At 39.6% G+C, this 20,484-nt stretch overlaps 1 protein-coding gene across 2 annotated transcripts in view; it reads left to right on the top strand.

The window, feature by feature from the left end:
* The first annotated feature begins 8,958 nt into the window (after positions 1–8,958).
* Positions 8,959–20,484, top strand: part of FER (FER tyrosine kinase) — a 442,177-nt gene continuing 430,651 nt past the window's right edge. The window contains exon 1 of one of the 2 annotated variants that reach the window (XM_046666723.1): positions 8,959–9,099. The gene's annotated coding sequence lies outside the window, so the exon portion shown is untranslated. The remainder of the gene's footprint in view (positions 9,100–20,484) is intronic. The other variant, XM_046666724.1, reaches the window with a different exon arrangement.

The following is a 20,484-nucleotide window of genomic DNA, read 5'->3' as shown; positions in this document are numbered from 1 at the left end:
CCTAGAGTTAAGCCGTAATGTGAGCAATTTGGGATCTGTAAGACAATGCCATCCATCCATGGCACTTATTATTTGTTTCACAAATAATGTTCTCTCACATCATTTTATTCATTTCCTTCCTAGCATTTATCACAATCTGTAGAGGATCTTTTAATTTATATTCTTGCTTATTGTCTGTATCTCCCACTTGACTTCAGGGGAAGACCCCTGTCCCTGCAGCTCCCTGGTGTATCCTCAGAGCCTCTCATAGTGTTTGGCACATAATAATCATTCATATGCTCAACAAATATTCATTGAGTGAATAACCATCCAAGTTTGAAAGCAAAGATAGAGCATTATTATGTCTGGTATTATCCTTTTAAACATATATGCTGTCTGCAGCCATAGGGACAGGTGTTACCTGTCCTATTCTTTATCACAGTAGTTCTCAAATCTGACTGTGTAACTCATATACATATTTTTTTTTTAGTCAAAGCAATACAAGTAAAATGACTTCCCAAGATTTATAACATAAAGGAGCCCCCAGCCCTAACCACTGTTACTTTTCAGTTTCCATCACCAGCCCCATGGGGTTGAACTTTTCTCTCAAGACTGGTGTTTATCCTTCCTACCATGAAGCATGCTTACAATACCCTTTTTTGATTTTTCAGTATTAGAAATTATCTGCTGACTTCTTACGATGGAATAAGGACATTTAGTTTTCTCACATCACTTCCACTTGGGAGTTTCCCTCGTCCTATTCCTAGTCTGATTTTTGACTAAATCAATATTCAGTGCTTAGATAAGGATGATTACATAATTATTTTTTAAGGCTGAGTCACATGTATACTATGATTATATATATATTTTTAAAGATTTTATTTTTTTCCTTTTTTCTCCCCAAAGCCCCCCGGTGCATAGTTGTATATTCTTCGTTGTGGGTCCTTCTAGTTGTGGCATGTGGGACGCTGCCTCAGCGTGGCTTGATGAGCCGTGCCATGTCCGCACCCAGGATTCGAACCAATGAAGCACTGGGCCGCCTGCAGTGGAGCACATGAACTTGACCACTCAGCCATGGGGCCAGCCCCTATGATTATATTTTTTAAGTGTAAAGTTTCTTTTTTCAATATAATTTTTTCCTGTGGGTAATAATTGCTTTATTTTCCATTTGCTTCTTCTCTTATATTGCTACTCATTTCCAAATTGTGTTATAATGCTAATACATCTCTCCATGTAGTGAAGTACACTGATAATCTAATGAGTCCATTGTTTTTTTTCTTGGAGACATCAGTTCTGGAGACTTCCATTGTCCTGATTCAATCTATACTGGCTGCTTTTTAGGCCTGTTGCACAGTTATCCTGGAAGTTTCCTTCATAGTCATCCTGGGTATTCTCTTTTCCTTTCTCTGGTGTTGATCCATGTCTTCATCTCTTTTTTAATCCCTTGTTTTGGTGGAAAACACCTTCAAGTACCTTCCTGAGAAAAGGTTCCATAGGAAGAAAACTTTTTGAAATCTTGTATATCCGAAAATACCTTTATTCTACTCTTAAGACTTAATTGTTTGGGTTTATAGGGAATTCTAGGTCGTAAATAATCTCCCTTTAGAATTTAAAGATATTGCTCTATTTTTCTTTTAGCTTTCAGTATCATTGTTGAAAAGTCCAATGTCATTCTCTATTATCATGCCTGATCTTTTGTCTGCGATCTGTCTGTTATTCTATCTGAAGCATTTAGGGAAATTTTGATCTCTGCTGTTCTGATATTTCAAGACTAAGTGCCTTTCTGTGAGTCTTTTTCATTCATTTTGCAAGGCACTCACTAGATCCATTTCAATCTGGAAACACACTTCTTTCCGTTCTGAGAAAATGTCTTTGATAATTCCACCCCTCCCCCACCTACCTCCTTTTCTCTTTTTGGAACTCTTGTAGGTTAAACGTACAATCTCCCAGGTTGATCCTAAATTTTTATTTTCTCTCATATTTTTCAAGTTTATCTTTTTGTTCTTCTTTTGAGACTTCTCAACTTCTTTCTCTCATCTGCTATTGAATTTTAAAATTTGTTATTTTTTAATTTCCAAATGTTTACTTTTTTCCTCTGAATATTTCTTTAAAAAATAGCATCCTGTTTTCATTCATGGATATTCTATTCTTTCTTTAAGGATGTCATTCATAGTTCTGAAATTTTCTTCTGCTCTCTGCTTTGGGTATGTTCAACTCCTTCCCCCCACCTTTTTCCTGTTTATTTTGCTGTCGGATTTTCATGACTATGGGTTTCCTCAAAAATATGGTGATCCTCAGATGTCTGTTCTTATTTAAGAGTGAGAGAAGCTCCCTGCATGGCTGGAACTTGTGGATTGGTAAACCTTATGTTTGATGTGATTAGGCAGAGGGTCCATTGTTGGAGGATCTCCGTTCCTCCCCCAGTATCCATTAAAGTGCTTTCCCTTGAGTAAGTCAGTTTCCCTATAAAGGAATTCCTCCAATATCCTCTCTGAGGAATATAAATCTGGAGCTGGATGGAAAAGGAAGTTTAATAGTTCAGTATGCAGACTTTCAGTTACGCCCTTCACCCCAACGTGCAGGAAGACACCTCATTCCTATACTCAACTATCTTGATGTTTTCAAGACCAGAGCTTCTCTAGTTCACCTGTTACTGAAACCAAAGTGGGTTCACCTCCTGGTGAGTTAAATCAGACTCTCTACCAGCAGTAGTTGTCACACAAAGTAAAAGTATATTTGCAGCAAACAGGAGTCCATATGGAATCATTTCCAAAGTTATGGCATCCCTGAACAAAGGGAAGCAAGGACATTTTATTTCGGATGGGAAATGAAGATTCAAAAGAGAGAGGTGGGTATTCGCTTACACAGGCTCAGTTGGAAAACATGCTTCCACATCCACTGCAGGTTATGGTAATAAGGCCTAAGCTCCTCCTGGAGAAATCTTGCATTAAAAATAAGACAAAGGTCATACATGTAGCTCTTATGGTAAGGTTTGGGCTGGTTCAGGGTGGTTGATGATTGTATCTCCTTAACATAAGAAAAGAAAAAAAATTTGGAAAGATGGTTAAATGCTTCTGAACCCACCCTTCACTTCCTCAAGGCAATTAGTCAGTGACACACCCTCATCAGGGAGTAAATCCTATTGTCTCTGGATTGGGTTAGGGAAGCGTGTTACCTAGCTGATTGGTTGAGAAGTGATTTGAGGGTTTACCTACTCCTGATAGAGACTGGTGTAAAGGATGAAGAACTATCCCTCTATGATTTAGGTCTTTCTGGCTGGCCTAATAATTAAATTGACAGAATAACAGGACAAAACCAAAGAAAGTTTAATAACATATATACATGGGAGAAATCCAGGAAAACCAAGTAACTCACCAAAATGGCTGAAGCTACCACCTTAAATACCACTTTCAGCCAAAGACAAAGGAGTGTTACTGCCCAAGGTGGGGGGAAGGGGTCGTCTGCCCACTGCAAGACATCCCAACAGTCAAGAGGCAAGGTGGTAGGAGAGAAAGAGTTTTATTCAGCTTGCTAGCAAGGGGGAAGATGGCTGACTAATGGCTGAAGGAATCATCTTACAGAACAAAGACTACAGGGCAGTTACATAGGTGACCGGTCTATGGGTTGGGGAGACATCTGGCCTCCAGCTGGGGCAGATATCTGGTCTTCAGGTGGGGCAGACATCTGGTCTTAGTTCCTAATAATCTTTTGTTTTATTGGATATGCATCAGAGACCAGAGCAACATCTTATACACTGATCATAGACGATGGCTATCAGCATAGACTCTCTGCCTGGGGGTCATCACATTCCTAAGGAACTCAAAAGAACAAAGTTATCAACTTATCGCAGCTGTATCAGTTAATGCGAGATCATTCAAAGTTACAATATAGTTTCTTTTCTACAATATGGCTTCCCTTATGTCAACCTTGTGCTGAGCCAGTATCAGGAGAATATTGGGGGTAGTGGCTTGGGAGGAAAGCAATTTGAATGGAGATGGAAAGGCAAATGTTTGATAAGCAAATGCTTACTGAGCCATCTATAGACAACGTGACGAGAGCCAGAGCAGGCATGCACATGCGTGTGTGAGCAAGCAAGCAAGTGAGCAAGAGACAGAGCGAGAACTTTGATAAGAATGGGCTTAGCAAGGATCCTCCCAGGCTATTATACTCAGAGTTATCTACGTTGATGGCTTGTCCTGGGAACAGGCCTTCTATCCTAAATTCTTCTAGGCACTTAGGGGGAAGGTCAAAGTTTCCTTCAGAGTCTTTTATTCTTAAAAATAATCAAGCTAAAGAAACACATTTTGGGGTGGCCAATTATGATCCCCCACACTGGCAACCAACTCTGTTGTTTTCAGCCTCTCATTTCACGTATGCCCTCAGAGATACTTGGGTCTTAGATTTCTGGTCATCTGGATCTGTGTTTATGCTATGCCAAGGAGTTTGCTGAAGGAACAGAGATAAGTGTCTCTGTTTAATCCACCATGTTGATCAGATTCATTGATCTCATTCCAAACATACAGATTTTCTGCTCTTCCCAGACCTTCCAAGTCAGAACACTTGGGGAGTAAATGTAGGAGCATGTATTTTTGAAAAGGTTCTCAGGCAATTCTGATGACACTAGTGCATTAACCCACATTTGGAAATCATTACTCCAGCACTTCCCACTGGCACACATTTGACAGTTATCTTTGCAGGTGCAGTGAACCAGGAATAAGAGAATGAAGGAAAGGACAGGTAAATTCTGAGAAAAAGATGCCTTAAAAAGGGACAGGCCTAGGGGCTGGCCTGGTGGTGTAGTGGTTAAGTTTGCATGCTCCGCTTCGGTGGGCCTGGGTTTGTGGGTTTGGATCCTGGGTGCAGATCTAGCAGCACTCGTCAAGCCACACTGTGGTGGAATCCCACAGAATATAGAGGAAGACTGCACAGATGTTAGCTTGGCAACAATCTTCCTCAAGCAAAAAGAGGAAGATTGGCAACAAAGGTTAGCTCAGGGCCAATCTTCCTCACAAAACCAAAACAACAATAACAAAAAAGGGAGGGGCCTTAAGTGATCCAGGGGCATTTTGCAGAGTGCATGTCTTACTTGGGAATGTTGGTGGCAGTTTTTCTCAATGGTGAGCAGAAGGTCAGGGAAGCAGGGCAACCAATATTGAAGTGCTAGGAGCACAGCTAACCTCTTGCTGGGAAGGATGGCTGTGAGATGGTGTTACCGGATTTGACATCTAGTTTGAAGTCAGAATAGAAGTTTTCCTTTCCCAACTCTATTTCACCTTCTTTTCTACCCTCTTTTCCCTCCTTTATTTTCCTTACACAGATTTGTAAAATAAAGGAACCAACGTAGCCATTTCAAAAATTTGAAATTTGGAAGGCCAAAAAAAAAAGTCCTAAAGAAAATTTCACACAAATGTGACCTCTATTGACAGTATTCGTTCAAGAGAACAATTTTCAAAATCAAAGAAATTTATATGCACTGAAAACATACTGCAGCATGTATAGAATAGAGATAGCTATGACTTCCATATTGCATGCCTCATCACTACCTCCATTTTAGGAGTGGCAAGTGGTTGGGTATGAATTGAGCATTTGAGAGGGCAGAGAGTTACAAAGCAAAGGAGTTGGCAGAAAGGTGGGAAAGAGAAGAAATATAGATTAAAGCAAAGAGGGAGGAACAGTTTTGGAGACTACTGAACTAAGATGGCACATAGCCAAGATTTCTCTTGAAGTCTATTACGAGAAACTATTAAACCGGCCAATGGTGGGGAGTGGTGGAGAGAGAGGGTAAGGGAATAACTTTTAAAATCACCTTTTCTAATTGCCTAAGGTTTGACATCCATGTTGTTGTATTCATTTGTCTAGGTGAGCAATGTTATTAGAACAGACAAAAAATTGGTATGTGGGAAAACGGAATATATAATAAGGACTTATTTATCTAGTTAGGCAGTACCGTGGCATTTCAAAAATCATGGTAGTACCTGGCATATATCTACATTTTAATGATAGATGATGAATTTCTTAAGTCCTAAGCTAACAACTTCAACTGAGATACATATTCCTCCAGGCCCTGTGGGGTGGCTAGCATTTTATGAAGCCCATGGATCACCTAGACAGGAGATTATTTTCCTTTATTCTTCCATCTTCTCCTTACATTTACACGATGTAAGGTATGTTGCAGAGTATATTTGAAATCAGGTGAAACAAAGTGTTTGTTAAATGTGCCACAATGCAAAGTGATAATTATAAAAGGGGAAAAATTTTAAACTGGATTTGCATAATTCATTTTTCAGTCTCAAAAATGCAGCTGGATTTTTATCACTTTCATTTACTTCAAGTACATTCATTCAGAATTGCACTTCTTAGCATAATGTTTGGCATATGGCAGGCAGTTTTAAAGTTTGTGGAGTGAATAGGTAAGAACTAAGAGAATTATAGAAGAACTGGAAATTCTTACTGTTGTCAGAATTTGGGGTTCCTTAAAACACACACACACCCCATGTATATCAAACAGTTCTATTTTTTTTACTAGTAGACATTTATTTAAAGCTACTTTCTATAAATATGTAATAACTAATTCCCCAACCACACCTTTCCAGATTTAGATTCCCTTTGTATACAGGTAGAGAGATCTTAAGGTTCTTGGAAAAGATATGGCTTGGTGAAGCAATCCTCAAAGTTCTATTTTGGCTTTATCTAATCATTTAATGCACATTCATTGATCTCATTCATATTGAGAAGACATACACCACAACATTCAATATTCACAGAAAATTAATTTTTCTATTTTAAGAGATTTCTTCACATAGGCTTAGTGTATGCGGTTAACAGTTACTACAACATACCAAACATTAACTTTACTATCATTTCTGACTCTATTAAAATGTATTTGTAGTTCAGCAATAAGGTATCACCTAATGTGAGATCATTTTTGAGAACAAATTGAAAACTAAGAGGTAATTACTTTCCTTAACTTCATAGTCTCAATATTTTGGACATAGGTATTGCTGGGGAAATAGAATTAAAAACAAAACCGCCTCCTAACCCAGAAATTCTCTCAACAAATGTAACTGAGAAATAAAAGTTATTATTGAACAAACATTAAACCAGAATGTGATGTGCATTACAGGCAATCAGCAAAGAGATTGAAGACAGAAAGAAATTTCACACTTTTATATGGTCAAGCAGATACAACTCATTACATGTTTTCAAGACAATAACTATGTAGTCCGCAAGTTAGACACCTTGACATCATTTGCACAGATAATTCATCTTAACTGCATTTGATTATTGAGGTGACCATCTGTGTTAGCTAATTAGCTTTATCGAGAGGAAAAACAAAGTTCTCATGTCTTTATGACAGAAAGTAGTTTTGCAACTAGGAGCAATTTGCCCACCAAAAGTTAGGCTCCTACTCTCCCATAGAAACTTGGGAGATAGTTGTGCTCTCTTTCTTTTTTTTTTAAATTGTGGTATAATTGACATACAACATTATATTAGTTTCAGGTGTACAACATAATGATTCACTATTTGTATACATTGCAAAATGACGACCACAGTAAGTCTAGTTAACATGGGTCACCATACATAGTTATTTTTTTTTTTACTTGTGATGAGGACTCCAGGTCTACTCTTAGCAACTTTTGAACATGTTAATACAGTATTAACAATAGTCACCATGCTGTATATTACATCCCCATGACTTATTTTATGACAAGAATTCGTATTGTTGTCTGTGTAGGGCTGTTTACCATTCTCAAATAAACAACCCTGTTTAGAAAAAAAACACTTATCACTCTTTTTTGCCTCCCACCGAATTCAAAAGTTTTAGAGGGTAAGGTGGAGAGGCGGTTGACTTTAGATTTGCCCTAGGTGAAGAATGTGGTTCAACCAGTGTACAAAATATAATGCCTTAAAAACTTGGCTCCAGGAACACACCCTGTAATAGTGACTAACAACATCTATCATCCTGTTAAAAAGATCGCCTAGTTATCTTTGTTTAGCTCACATTACTCATTTTCCACTAAATTCTTTTGGTGAAGAACGCTTCAGAAACAGCCCTCGCTGGAAGAGCAAACCAATTTGGGTTCTTCAAGCATTCTAGACTTCCGAAGGGGAAAGGACTTACTATAGGGGACCATCACAGGACCTGCTGTACGCTTTTTAACAGCATCCATCACAATTCCAGCATTGAGCGTCTAACCTCGTTTTTAAGGCAGTCTCAGTCACTGGGAATTACAGGAATGAGAACAACACAGTTCCTGCCTTTAAGGCACTCAGAGTCCATTGGAGAAGCCGAAAACCATTCTAAAGGAATCAACGTTAAAGTAGATGCAAATAAAACATACAGGGAAAAGCGACTGATTCTGAGGGTGAAAAGTGCGCATCTGAGGGGGAAGGGGGGCTCCGCAGCCCCAAAGCTGCTTCCGTTCCATGAGATTTCAGCTCCCGGGATCGCCCAGCACCCCGCGGGCACACTTAACATTTTAATCATGCCTCCGCCCCCACCCTCCGAATTCCTTTCCGGCTGCCGACCCGCAGGGTAGTCCTTTCCAGGCGGCCCCAGCTTATCACCCCCGGCCCGGCCACTTCCCGGCCACGGCCAGGCGAGCCTCCCAAAGTTTCCTGTGACGCCGCCGTCCGCCTCTGGCCCCATCTCGCCCGCACTCCCACCCCGGCAGCCCTGGACACCGGCTGGAGAGGAGCGGGTTACAGGGACGAGGAGAGCAGCGCCAGCAGGACGACCTCGGAACCCCACCCGAGCCGGGGAGCGGGGCCAGAGGGCGGCGGCCACGGCTCCACGCCTCGCTCCGCCTCGCCCGCAGCCCCCAGTCCGTGCGCGCCCACCGGGCCCGGAGCCTGCGTCCCACCCCTCGGGCGCTCGGGCCAATCAGCCGCGCCCCGCCTCCTGGGAGGTGGTAAAGGAGGGGGTTGGGGGCCGGGCGGCAGCGCCCGCCTTCCGCTCGTGCCCATTGGCTAAGGCCTCGAGGGTGCCCGGAGACCGGAGCGCAGCAGGATTGGCCGCACAGGCTTGTGACAGCGGCGCCCATTGGCTGTGGCGGCCCCCGTGACGCGGGGTGGCGACTGGCTCCCGTGTCTGAGGGGCTCCTGCTTGTCAGGTTCTAGGTAGGTGAGTTTCGCGCCGCCGGCGGCAGGCGCTGTTGCCCGGGGCAACGCCGGGGGAGGGGGGAAGAGGAGGGAAGGCAAGCCGAGAACGGGGGCAACACTCCCTGCCCTCATGGGGGCGCCTGGGACTCAGCCCTGGTTGCGGCGGCTGCGCCGAAGGCTCTTCCTCCGCCCTCAGCCAACTCCCTCCCGCCCCAGGCTGCGGGGTCTCCCGCCCGTCGTGGGCCCGCGGCAGAGCATTCCTGGTTTGGGCTTGGGCCGGGCTGCCCACCCGGTGTGGCGAGGCCCGCCCCTCCCACCAACCCGGGACGGGAGGCTGAGGGGGCGGGTGCCGGCGCGAAAGGGCTGAGGCGGGCGCAACGGCCCCGCCCCGTCGCCGGGTCGGGGGGCTGCGGGGTGTGGGGCGGTGTAGAGGGGACTGTGGGCACCGCCCATCACGCCCGCACCCCTTGCTCACGGTGCGCTCTTCCGCTGGGGCGGCCACCCCAACCCCTAGTTGCGCCCCCGATTGCTCCCCACGTCTGGGGCCCTGCAGCCTCCCTGGACCCGCGCCGTCCGCCCCCGGCTCTTCTCCCCCACGTCAGCTTCCCCACCTCCCGCTGTTAGTCCGCACCTCCCATCCCTGCTCCTGTCTTGGCCAGAGGTGACCCCCCCCCCCAAGAGATAGTCGAGAGAGAAACCGTTTTGTGGCTGGTGCAGCCGGGTGATTTCTGCTCTGTTCTCTCTTTGCCATTTAGGGTTGAGGAGGAGGTGTTCGTAGGCACCTTCGGGACAGCTTTCTGCCTTGGCGTTTCCCTTAGTATTAACTTTCTGAAACCCGCTAATTGGGTTGGTGTTGGCAGGGCGCAAGTTAAGGAGTTAACTGTGAAGTTGTCGCTTTTTGCTTTGTACGTTGTGACTTTGATATCTGGTGCTGTGCAATCCCAAATCTAATGATTTATTAAGGCTGGTAGCCTTTCATTTTCCTTTGCCTTATGACTAAAAAAAAAAAGCTTTAATCTTTTTAATTCATAAGAAACTGCGTATATTCATAGCAATCTCGCTGTTACTTTGAGGAAAACTGCTCTAAAAGTGTAGTACCATTTTCCTCTTTCTCCAGATAAAGATGATAAAAAATTTCTCGAGTGGTGTCACTGTATACAAGAGTGTAATTGAAAAATCAGTAAGAGTAGACCAAAACTATTTTAGTGATTAAAGACTGGAAAATACTTTTCAACCTATGGAATGGGAACAAGATTAAAAAAAAACTATTGCAAAATACAGTTATTTCATTAGTGCAGCGTTGTAGTCGTGGTATACCTGTATAGTCTTTAGGGAGACATGCTCGTGAAGAGCCATACGTTTGTCAGTCACTGCAAAGGAAGGCTGAGCCTGTCTTTTGTAATCCAGGAAATCTCTGCTGGTACTCTTGAGCCAAGGAAGCTATGCTTCCAAAGGTATTGGGCATGTATTGAGAGTACATAGGCATACTTGGATACTTTTTGTCTGTTTGCTTCCATGAAAGACCTTTAGTGACGATCTGCTTGTCTTCTGCGCTGCTGGTTGGCAGCATTAAATATATATAATGTAAACTTATTTAGGTCCTATTAAGGCCACTTCTGTGCTCTTCTAAGGTTAATGTCAGTAGTTTGGAAGAAATAATTCAGGCTTTGAGTAGACAAATCACTTTCATTTTTATCTTCACCTGTTATGTAGCTATGATTCTGGTCTGTGAACTTCTCAAATTTGCTATTTTCTTTGCTCCAGTATTTCATTATGAGAAATTTCAAACAATGCAGAAAAGTTGAATTGTACAGTAACTACCCAACCACCTACACAACACTAACATTTTCAAGACAGCAATTACATGGTAAATATTAAGGAACTGAAATGATAAAGTTGGAAAACCAGCATAAATATATAACATACCAAGATATCGTGAGGTGCTTATTTCCATTTATAGATGAAAATAGTGTAGTTTAACTCCATAAGACTATCATAAAGCAATCTTGTGAATGAGTTGAAAGTCATCATCTTTATAAATCAAGGCCCAGACAAGTAAATTGGATTTTGGTAATCAGAAAAAAAGGAAATCTAATGAACTTGTTATACAAATAAAAGTTTTGTTTTAAAATTGGATTCCTGTGTTAATAAATTGTACTTTTGTACTTGATTTTTAAATGAGCATCTTCTTCTGAAGACAGGTCCAAGGAACTTTCAATTATGCAATGTTTTGGTAACGTACTTAATAACTTGGATCAATCTTATGTACATTGTTTTGGAATAAGAATGTATTTTTGTAATGGAAAAAGAAAGCTTACAAATGTGAACTTTTTTTAGTAAAACTATTTCATGGAAAGTGAAGTAATTATCTAGAGAGATTTAAGTCAGTATTTTGATAGGGCTCAAAACTATCTTGGGTGTTGTTTCATGGTATTCTAAAGGAATGTTTTAATATAGAACTTCAGTTTATAATAAAAGAATAAGAAATGGATGTAAGTTCACATATATGTACATTATATTGGTAATTTTTCCATACTTAGGAAATTCCTGCACTCTTCCCTAAGTATTTGAATCCTGCCTTTCAGTTTTAGTATACCTTAAATCTATTTTTCATGCTTATTTATATAGCTAATTTCTTAAATATTGAAATTGAGCTATGTCTGAGAATTTATAGATCTTTGGATTGCCTCATTATTATTTTTCCATATCTCATTTAACTTTGGCATGCTTATGTATGGTTAGTTTACCACATCACTGAGAGATTAAAGGGAACAAGTAGGTCATAGTTTTGGAAATTTGGACAGAATAAGACGTTTAGATATTGTTTGATGAAAGCTCCAGTTTTTGTTTTCCCCTCTGCCACCTTCCTTCTTTCCTTTTCTTCTTCCTTTCCTATTTTTATTTTTATTATAAAAGTTAAATGCTTTAAAATAAGTTCAGAAAACTGTAGAGAAGAAAAGTCACCAATAATTCCACAATAGTTAATGCTTTGGAAAATAACTGAAACTTTTGTTTCTTCTCTAACACTGTAGGACTCATTGCAATTTTATGGTCTTCATTGCAGTATATCTGCCCTTGCATCTAACCTGGCAGGAGTTCCTGAGCTTGAGACTCAGTTACCCTAAATTAGAAGAGGGCTCCAAGATCTGGAGGAAAATGGAAAAGAATAAATAGAGGACAGATTAAAGTCAGAACAAAAGAATGAGACCCAAGCAATTATCCACTTTTTCTTATTTCGTAAGAATAAATATAATCCTAGTTACCTATGTGAAACTGCTGTATGGCTGACGTAGTATGGGGCCTCTCAAGTTTTTTCTCTGAAATTCAAAATGTCTAGGTAAGATGAAGTTTACTTAGTGCCTTTCTACAGAAATTTTTAGATTTCTCTACTTTTGGGATGTTACATATCCAGCTTTTTAAAACTTAATGTCATGTGTGACTTGGAATTGTTTCTTAAATATTCATATATACTTATCAAGTGATGACTAATTTTTATTCTATATATCATCACCACTTACTCTAAGTTTAATATTGTCTCTCCCTTTAGAAGGTTTTAATTAAAAGATTGAAAATTTTAATGTAAGTGTTTCTTTCCAGGTTGAAGGGTGTAGTGAAAGACTATTTGTTTTGAAGGCAAATAATCTGGGTTTCAGTGAGAAATCAGGATTTTCCTCTGTGAGATCATGGGCAAGTTACTTCCATCTCTTTAAACCATAGTTTCCTCACGTGTAAAATGAGGATGATAAAATTGCCTCACAAGCTTGTTAGGAAGAAGAAATGAAACAATCTAGGTCTGCCTGAATTTAGGAAGTCCTCAATTTCCACAGTTCCTTACATGGTAGCTTTAATTTTATCTCTCCTAATAGCAGTTTATTTTACTGTCCTTAAAGTCTCGACATTTTAGATTTAGGAAATTAAAATAATGTACGTTAAGTTTACTTAAATTGAATGACATTTGCATTTGTACAAGCAAAGCAAATAATTAGCAGTATCTCAGATTAGCTGTTCTTTTATAGTTCTTTGATTACCATATTTCAGGTCGGGATAATCAGAAATTTACTTTAAATGCTTTGTACCTCAAAATATGTCTAGTTTGTCTGAATTCCTGTTATTTTTCTTTCATCTTAGATTATCATTTGTTGTTGGATGGTTTTCCAAAATTCCTTTCCTTTTTAACCACAAATATTTGCTTACAAGTGGTACAGAAAAGCTAAATGTTACTTTCTTAAATCTCTAACTAGTGTTCCTTCCCACCTTAAACCACATTTACTTTATTATTCTTTTAAATATTTATTTTTCTTCTTCTTCTTCTCCCCAAAGCCCCTAGTACGTAGTTGTATATTTTAGTTGTAGGTCCTTCTGGTTGTGGCGTGTGGGACGCCGCCTCAGCATGGCCTGATGAGCAGTGCCATGTCAGTGCCCAGGATCCAAACTGATGAAACCCTGGGCTGCTGAAGCAGAGTGCTCGAACTTAACCCCTTGGCCACGGGGCTGGCCCCAAACCACATTTACTTAATTTGTTTAAAATTTAAACTTTATTTTCAAGTGTAATAACACATAAAACTCTTAGTTTTAGCTTCTTGCTGATGTGTATGTTTATTTTTTAGGCGGCAATATTTTATAAATATCTCTATTTTAAAATATGTGTTCTATAAGTATAGTATTCATTTCTTAAAAAACATAACTTGTAGTTTAATGCACAGATCAGCCTATGGTTATTGGGTGTTGTGAAGCAAGCACTGAATTGAGTAAAGAGTTAGGAGTTGAACCAGATAGTAACCAGATAGTCTTTATTGTCTCATCTAGCAGTAAAACAAAGATTTTGTAATCTAAGTCGGAGATTCCCAGTATTTTTTCTCATCCAAGTGCAAGATATTTACGTGTGTGACATATTCTAATGTGCAGTTTCCTGGCATGCTCTCTGTAATTCCGTCTTGTCCTTTTCCACTCAGGAAAGTGTCTCAGAATGTAAGTGATTAAGAATGACATCATTATAGGGCTAAACTTGAATCTGCACTGATTTATTGAGGAAAGTGAGTCATTTAAAAATGTATATAACCATTATTAGTAACAAATACTGAGACACACCTTATAGTACTACAGTTGAGACCCGAGTTACTTCCACATTTTCCTGAAATGAATGCCTTTCCACTTTTTCTTATCTGTCTTATAATGCCACAGAAGAAAAGATTACCAGACTAATTTTATGTAATTGACAATGAAGAATACATTTAAAAGTAAGAGTAACTAATAATGAACCTTTAAAAATATTTGAGTAACAGCATCATGGTCTTTATTATAAATAAATTATAAATAAAATAACACTAATTATTGTAGAAAAGTTGAAATTAGTTTTCCAGTATAAATTATTTTACTTTCAGAAAAAGTATTTCCGTAGTGGGACAAATGGTTTTAGGAGAAGGGCAAATACTAGAATATTTATGTTTTAGGTGTTTGGTATATAAAAATGCTCTTTACATTGCTTCAGTCAGGAAATATCTTTAAAATTACATTGCTGTGAATGAGATTGCTCTTAAATAGCTCATCTTACATGGAAGTATTATGTATAATATGCATTTGGAAGTGAAGAGTTAGGAAAACTATGTTCATTAGACCCTTGACATTAGCAAGTGGTATTTCTTGAAACCTTTGTGAATAACTACCTCTATAAAATAAGGTCAAATTTAATTGAAAAATTTAAGTGATCCTTTCAGACTGTTAATGAGTCTGTAAATAGTCATCAAAGTTGTTAATTTTTTGCTTCTAAAACAAAGGCTGGATGATTTTGCATTACATCATTAGTATACGTACAAAAGTTCTTACTCTTGACTTTTGCATCCTGGGGTTTGTAGAACAAAAGACTATTTCTGGCTTAATCACGAAGCCTGCTGCATTGTCACAAAGTTGAAGAGTTAGTCCTTGGTCACTGTAATGCTTTCTGCTTGCTGCTGTTTCTTGAGTTTGTTTTCTCCTTGGAGTTGAACACTTCTGTAGTTTGTGTCCTTTCTGCTCTCTGAATGTCTTGAGCTTGGGAGGATTTCCCAAGTTTCGCCTGTCGCTTGGTGGGGCTCTTTTTTATTTTATTTATTTTTTATTTTTTGAGGAAGATTAGCCCTGAGCTAACATCTGCTGTCAATCCTCCTCTTTTTGCTGAGGAAGACTGGCCCTGAGCTAACATCCATGCCCATCTTCCTCTACTTTATATGTGGGACGCCTACCACAGCATGGCGTGCCAAGCAGTGCCGTGTCTGCACCCAGGATCCGAATTGGCGAACCCCGGGCCAGTGAAGTGGAACATATGCACTTAACCACTGCGCCACTGGGCCAGCCTGGTGGGGCTCTTTTAATTTCATATTATATAAAGAAAAATGCATTTGACTCTTCTACCAATATTCAGTTTTGGTAACAAATGGGGCAGTAGCCACCCTAGTGGCTATACTACCTCTTACTTCATGAAAATGTGTATACAGTGTTCTGACTTTCTTTAAATTATATTTCCTTCAGAATCACATGCTTTCTATATACATTCTTATATAGGTTAACCATCATTTTAACTTTCATAACGTTTTACAAATTTTGCTTTGATAGGAGCAAAGGGAACATTTTTAAGCATCACCTATATGTTTGTTTCACGATAGAGTCTGTAGAGTATGGTGAACTTTCTAAACTTTCTAATGATGCAGATCCAGTCACCGTTACGTTCATATCCATTCTGAATTTACTCCAAATTTATATATTCTGGTTAAGTACCATCGCTTTGTCAGGCCTCTTTACTTTCTATGTATTGAATAAATTGGCAATAGTAGAGTAATTAAAGGGAACTAAACAATGCACTTGTTTCAGATAATTATTAATGACAAATAATTTGATAGATTGCTATCCCAATTATTTATAAACAATTATGTTGGACAAAGTATAAGAATCTTTACTACATTTGTATACAATAGAAACTTTTTACAAAGCAGGAGGCTGATTTCTTTGTCTTAGCAACATATGTATGTGTAGACATATATAGATATATGTAATATAATTATTTGTTTATGCATAGTCCTTTTTTCTCCCCTCCTTAACATTTCTTTTTGAGGAAGATTATCCCTGAGCTAACATCTGCCACCAATCCTCCTCTTTCTACTGAGGACTAGTGGCCCTCAGCTAACATCTGTGCCCATCTTCCTCTACTTTATATGTGGGATGCCTGCCACAGCATGGCTTGATGAGTGGTGCATAGGTCCATGCCAGGATCCGAACCAGCGAACCCCGGGCCGCAAATGGGAAGCAGAGCACAGGAACTTAACCAGTATGCCACTGGGCCAGCCCCCATGACGACTCTTTAGGTTGGAAAGCTTGTATTTTGTTTTTGATCTAGAACCAATCTTAAATCACATCCTTTATCAAAGGAGACCCAGCTATAAAGTGATACCTGGGATTTGAATTTATGTCTTTCATATGCTAAACGTGAAATAAATACTAATGATAAATGCCTAAATATTGGCATTAGCGGTCCTGGATTTAACAGCAGTTTCAACTATTTTGGAGTAACTTTAAAGCTCCATGTTGAAATATTTGCAGTTTTGCTGAAATGACTTCCTCCTCTTGCAAGTGAGACCCTAAGATATGCACAACCCTAGTTAACTGCTCAGTGTCTGTTTCTCACCTTGGCTTTGTTCTCTCTTTGAGGTTGTCTTATATTATAACTTTTGTCAAGTGATAATACCTTATTTCTTTGTAAAAAATTTTCCTGAAAAGGGAAGCCAGCTGCTAGAAGTGGAGAAAAAGTAAAGAGGACTAAGACAGTGGTGGATCTTAGCCAAAAAATAGACATTTTTTAATAAGTTTAAAAATAGAATGTTGAATCCTGTGAGTCTTTGATCTGGATGTGAATCCATCCACCACACCTTCTATGGAAACAAAAGTTGGCTTGTGAAAATTTTTACTGAGTGTTCCAGCTCTGTCAAAAATTCTCATGTGTTTTAGACACGTTTCTTGAAAATGTCAGGGATCCTGACAGAAAATGTCAGGATTTATATTCAAATTTATATTCATAAATCCTGTCTGTTCCACTTCCTTTCCCTCCCACCCTCAACAATAATATTTGAAAGAGATTTGACTATTTATTAATAGCTGCTACTTTCTAGAAGTTAATGTAGTACCTGCAAATATCTTAAAATATTGACATAAACAACAGTATCCTCACTTGTAGGATAGTATAGGTGTCCTTTTCTGACATTCACAGTTAATTATAACAGAATATTAGCTAAACCTTGATGATGGCCTCTTTCTAAGGTTCTGGTTTCCTACTTATATTTTTGAGCCTGATTTACCCTGTGACTGGAACTGGCATTCTGGGATTGAAGTGACTTAGCTTAGAGACACTTGCTACTATATACAGTAATATCATGGTTTTTGAAAGAGGATGAAGATGGTAAAGAAATAGATGTGTCCTCAAGGTAGCCTACATTATAAAAATAATGCAGAATTGTTGTGTGTCACATAAGTGGCAAGTTGTTTCAGGAATGGGACCAAGAGCAGAAAGGTATATGATTCTTCCTTTTTTGGTCATTCAACAATTGTTAATAGAATGCTCACTCCATGTAAGGACTTAGCTGTGACTACAGATAATTATAAAGTGTAGAGGAGTTTCAGATGGTTTTCCCCAGAGTGTGAGGTAGTAGAAAGAGTGTGATATTAGAACCAGAACTGCCTAGGGTTGAATCTATGCTACCAGTAATTAGTTGTATGAATTAGGCAAATAATTTGATTCTTATAGCTTCAGTTCTTTCATCTGAAAACTGATGGCAGTTTTGTCTGATAACTGGTCAAATACTAGATTTTTTCAATACCCTTCAGTTGCATGAGAGTAAAACTCTACTCATACTAGCTTAGGGCACTGGGAAGAATAGAAGTGGACTCTGTTTAGGCACAGATGGATTCAAGGGCTCCAACAATGGTCTCAGGACACACTCAGTGGCTTTCTCTTGTATCAGATATACTTTCTGGTAGCCCTTCTCCATGTGGAGCTTTCTAATGGCTCCAGGCTTACGTTCTTTCAGTTTAGCAAGCCCAACATAAAAAGAGCTTCTCTTACCCATAGTTTTAGCAAACGTCCTGGAATTACATCTCACTAAATGAATTGGGTCATGTTTCCATCCTTGATCCTGTGGTCAGGGGGATAACATGTGATGATAGGCCGGATCTGGATCAGGTGCTGACTGTTGGAACTGGGAGTAGTCCATGTGGTCAGCTACATGGACTGGAAGTCAGGATTGGTCAGTCACTGAAAGAAAAAGAGGAAGAGGGGAGCAGATGCTGAGTAAACATAACTAAAAAATATGCACTATAATCCTCCCAATATGCATACATGTCCTCCTTTACACATATACCCTTGAAAAAATGCCTTCATCTAACATAATGCCAATCTTTTATGTACAACTTCCAGTGCAACCTGCCCACCAATAAAGGAAGACAATTCAGAGACTTGTCTAGTTCATTACTGCATCTAACTTTAAATCGAGGGTTTCTGGGTAATTTCTCTCCATTCTGTTTGAATAGATAGCCTTAGAGTCTAGGAACTTATGGTTAAATGATGACTATAACTAATTTTAATAAAACAGTGTTCAGGGATTGAAGGAAAATAGCATAAGGACAGTAAAAACTCTCATTTAGAATAGAGAAAAAGAGGAAACAACCCATAGAGATTTTCTAATCCATGATATATGCATATTTCGTTGCACAGTGATGGCAAGGACTCTTTGTCCTGGCAGTGGAATATGATTTGTTTTTTGAGGAAGATTAGTCCTGAGCTAACAGCCACTGCCAATCCTCCTCTTTTTGCTGAGGAAGAGTGGCCCTGAGCTAACATCTGTGCCCATCTTTCCCTATTTTATATGTGGGACTCTCGCCACAGCATGGCTCAATAAGCAGTATATAGGTCCGCCCCTGGGATCCGAACTGGTGAAACCCAGGCTGCCGAAGCAGAGTGCATGAACATAACTGCTACACCACCAGGCTGGCCCTGGAATATGATTTTTGATTAGCCAATGTGGCTCTTTCTGGTTCTACCACCTAGGAAGATCTTCTTTGTTCTTTTTACTCCTAGTCACAGCCAAGATGAGTATTGAGAGGAATTCCCTTACTGAAGACTGCCTTAACAGCCTGTTTTCTGTTGATGAAGGGTTGGAGTCCTGGGAACCGTCTTAACCATCCTAGGGGTTGAATAGTAACAAATCTTTGTTAGGAGTTTCTTAGGCAATATAACTTTCTTATAAACTTAGAAAGTTTTTGATTTATTTGCATTTGATCAACTTCTCCCAAGTACCCAAAGCCCAAATACTAGTCCTTGAATCAAATCATTGGCTGGTATGTCTCTAAACAACTTTGCCCATCACTCTAACCCAGTGGTTCTCCAACAGGGGACAATTTTTAACTCGGGACATTTGGCAATGTCTAGAGATATTTTTATTGCCACAAAGTGGGGAGGGACTAAGCTTCTAGTAGGTAGAGCCCAAGGATACTGTTAAACATCCTACAATGCACAGGACAGCTTCCCACAACAAAGAATTTTCCAGTTTAAAATGTCAGCAGTACTGAGATTGAGAAACCATGCAAATCCTAGGCTTCTCAGTTTCCTTCTTGGCCTCTGTCTCTGGGCCATTCAGAGCAAATTCTTGAGGTCACAGTGCACAGATAATTTGTCTTTATTCCCAGGCTGTTTCATAGTGGATGGTTCTTTATATTATGGGTAAATATCTTTGCTAGGATGCTTGAGTAGGCGCCTAGAGCATTAGGCTTTTCCCACCTTTTGTTTTTGTATGGTTAAAGGCTTAATTTTCATTTAGGAATATTTGATTTTCAACTCTGTAAATTGCAAGATTATCAGCCATCTTGGATTTGTAGTGAAAGACTGAAAAGATTTTCCTTTTATTAAGACTGCAATGTGTGCTGCTTTTTTGAAGGACCTTACTGAGGACTGCTATATAGTAGGCAATATACCAACATCCTAACTTTTTTTTTTTTACTGAGTACCCTTTCAGTTACATCTTTAGTAGGTACGTAGTCTGATTTATAAGAGGTGGCAATTTACCAGCTGTTTTGCTTGTTAAGGATTGTTGACTTCTCACCCTACAATAGAGGGATACCAAATTTCCTTCACTTTCTATTATTAATTCAGTCAGTTCCATATTTTGAGCTGTCATTTGTATTACCTGATTTCTGGCTTAAATTTTTATATTTGTCAGGCTTCTTTTGCATGCCAGTAATAGAAACCCAATTAAAAAATCAGTCCTTCCCGTTTAAGTGGCAACTACATTCTTGTTTTTGCTCAGACCTCGAACTTTGACTTTGTCCTCCACTCTTTTTCTTTCATTTCTCCCACACAGTCTTTCAGTATATTCTGTTGGCTTCAAA

The sequence above is a fragment of the Equus quagga genome, chromosome 7 (genome assembly GCF_021613505.1).
Source record: "Equus quagga isolate Etosha38 chromosome 7, UCLA_HA_Equagga_1.0, whole genome shotgun sequence".
NCBI lineage: Eukaryota > Metazoa > Chordata > Mammalia > Perissodactyla > Equidae > Equus > Equus quagga.
Note: the sequence above shows the minus strand (reverse complement) of the source record. Positions and strands in the feature narration are given on the sequence as shown.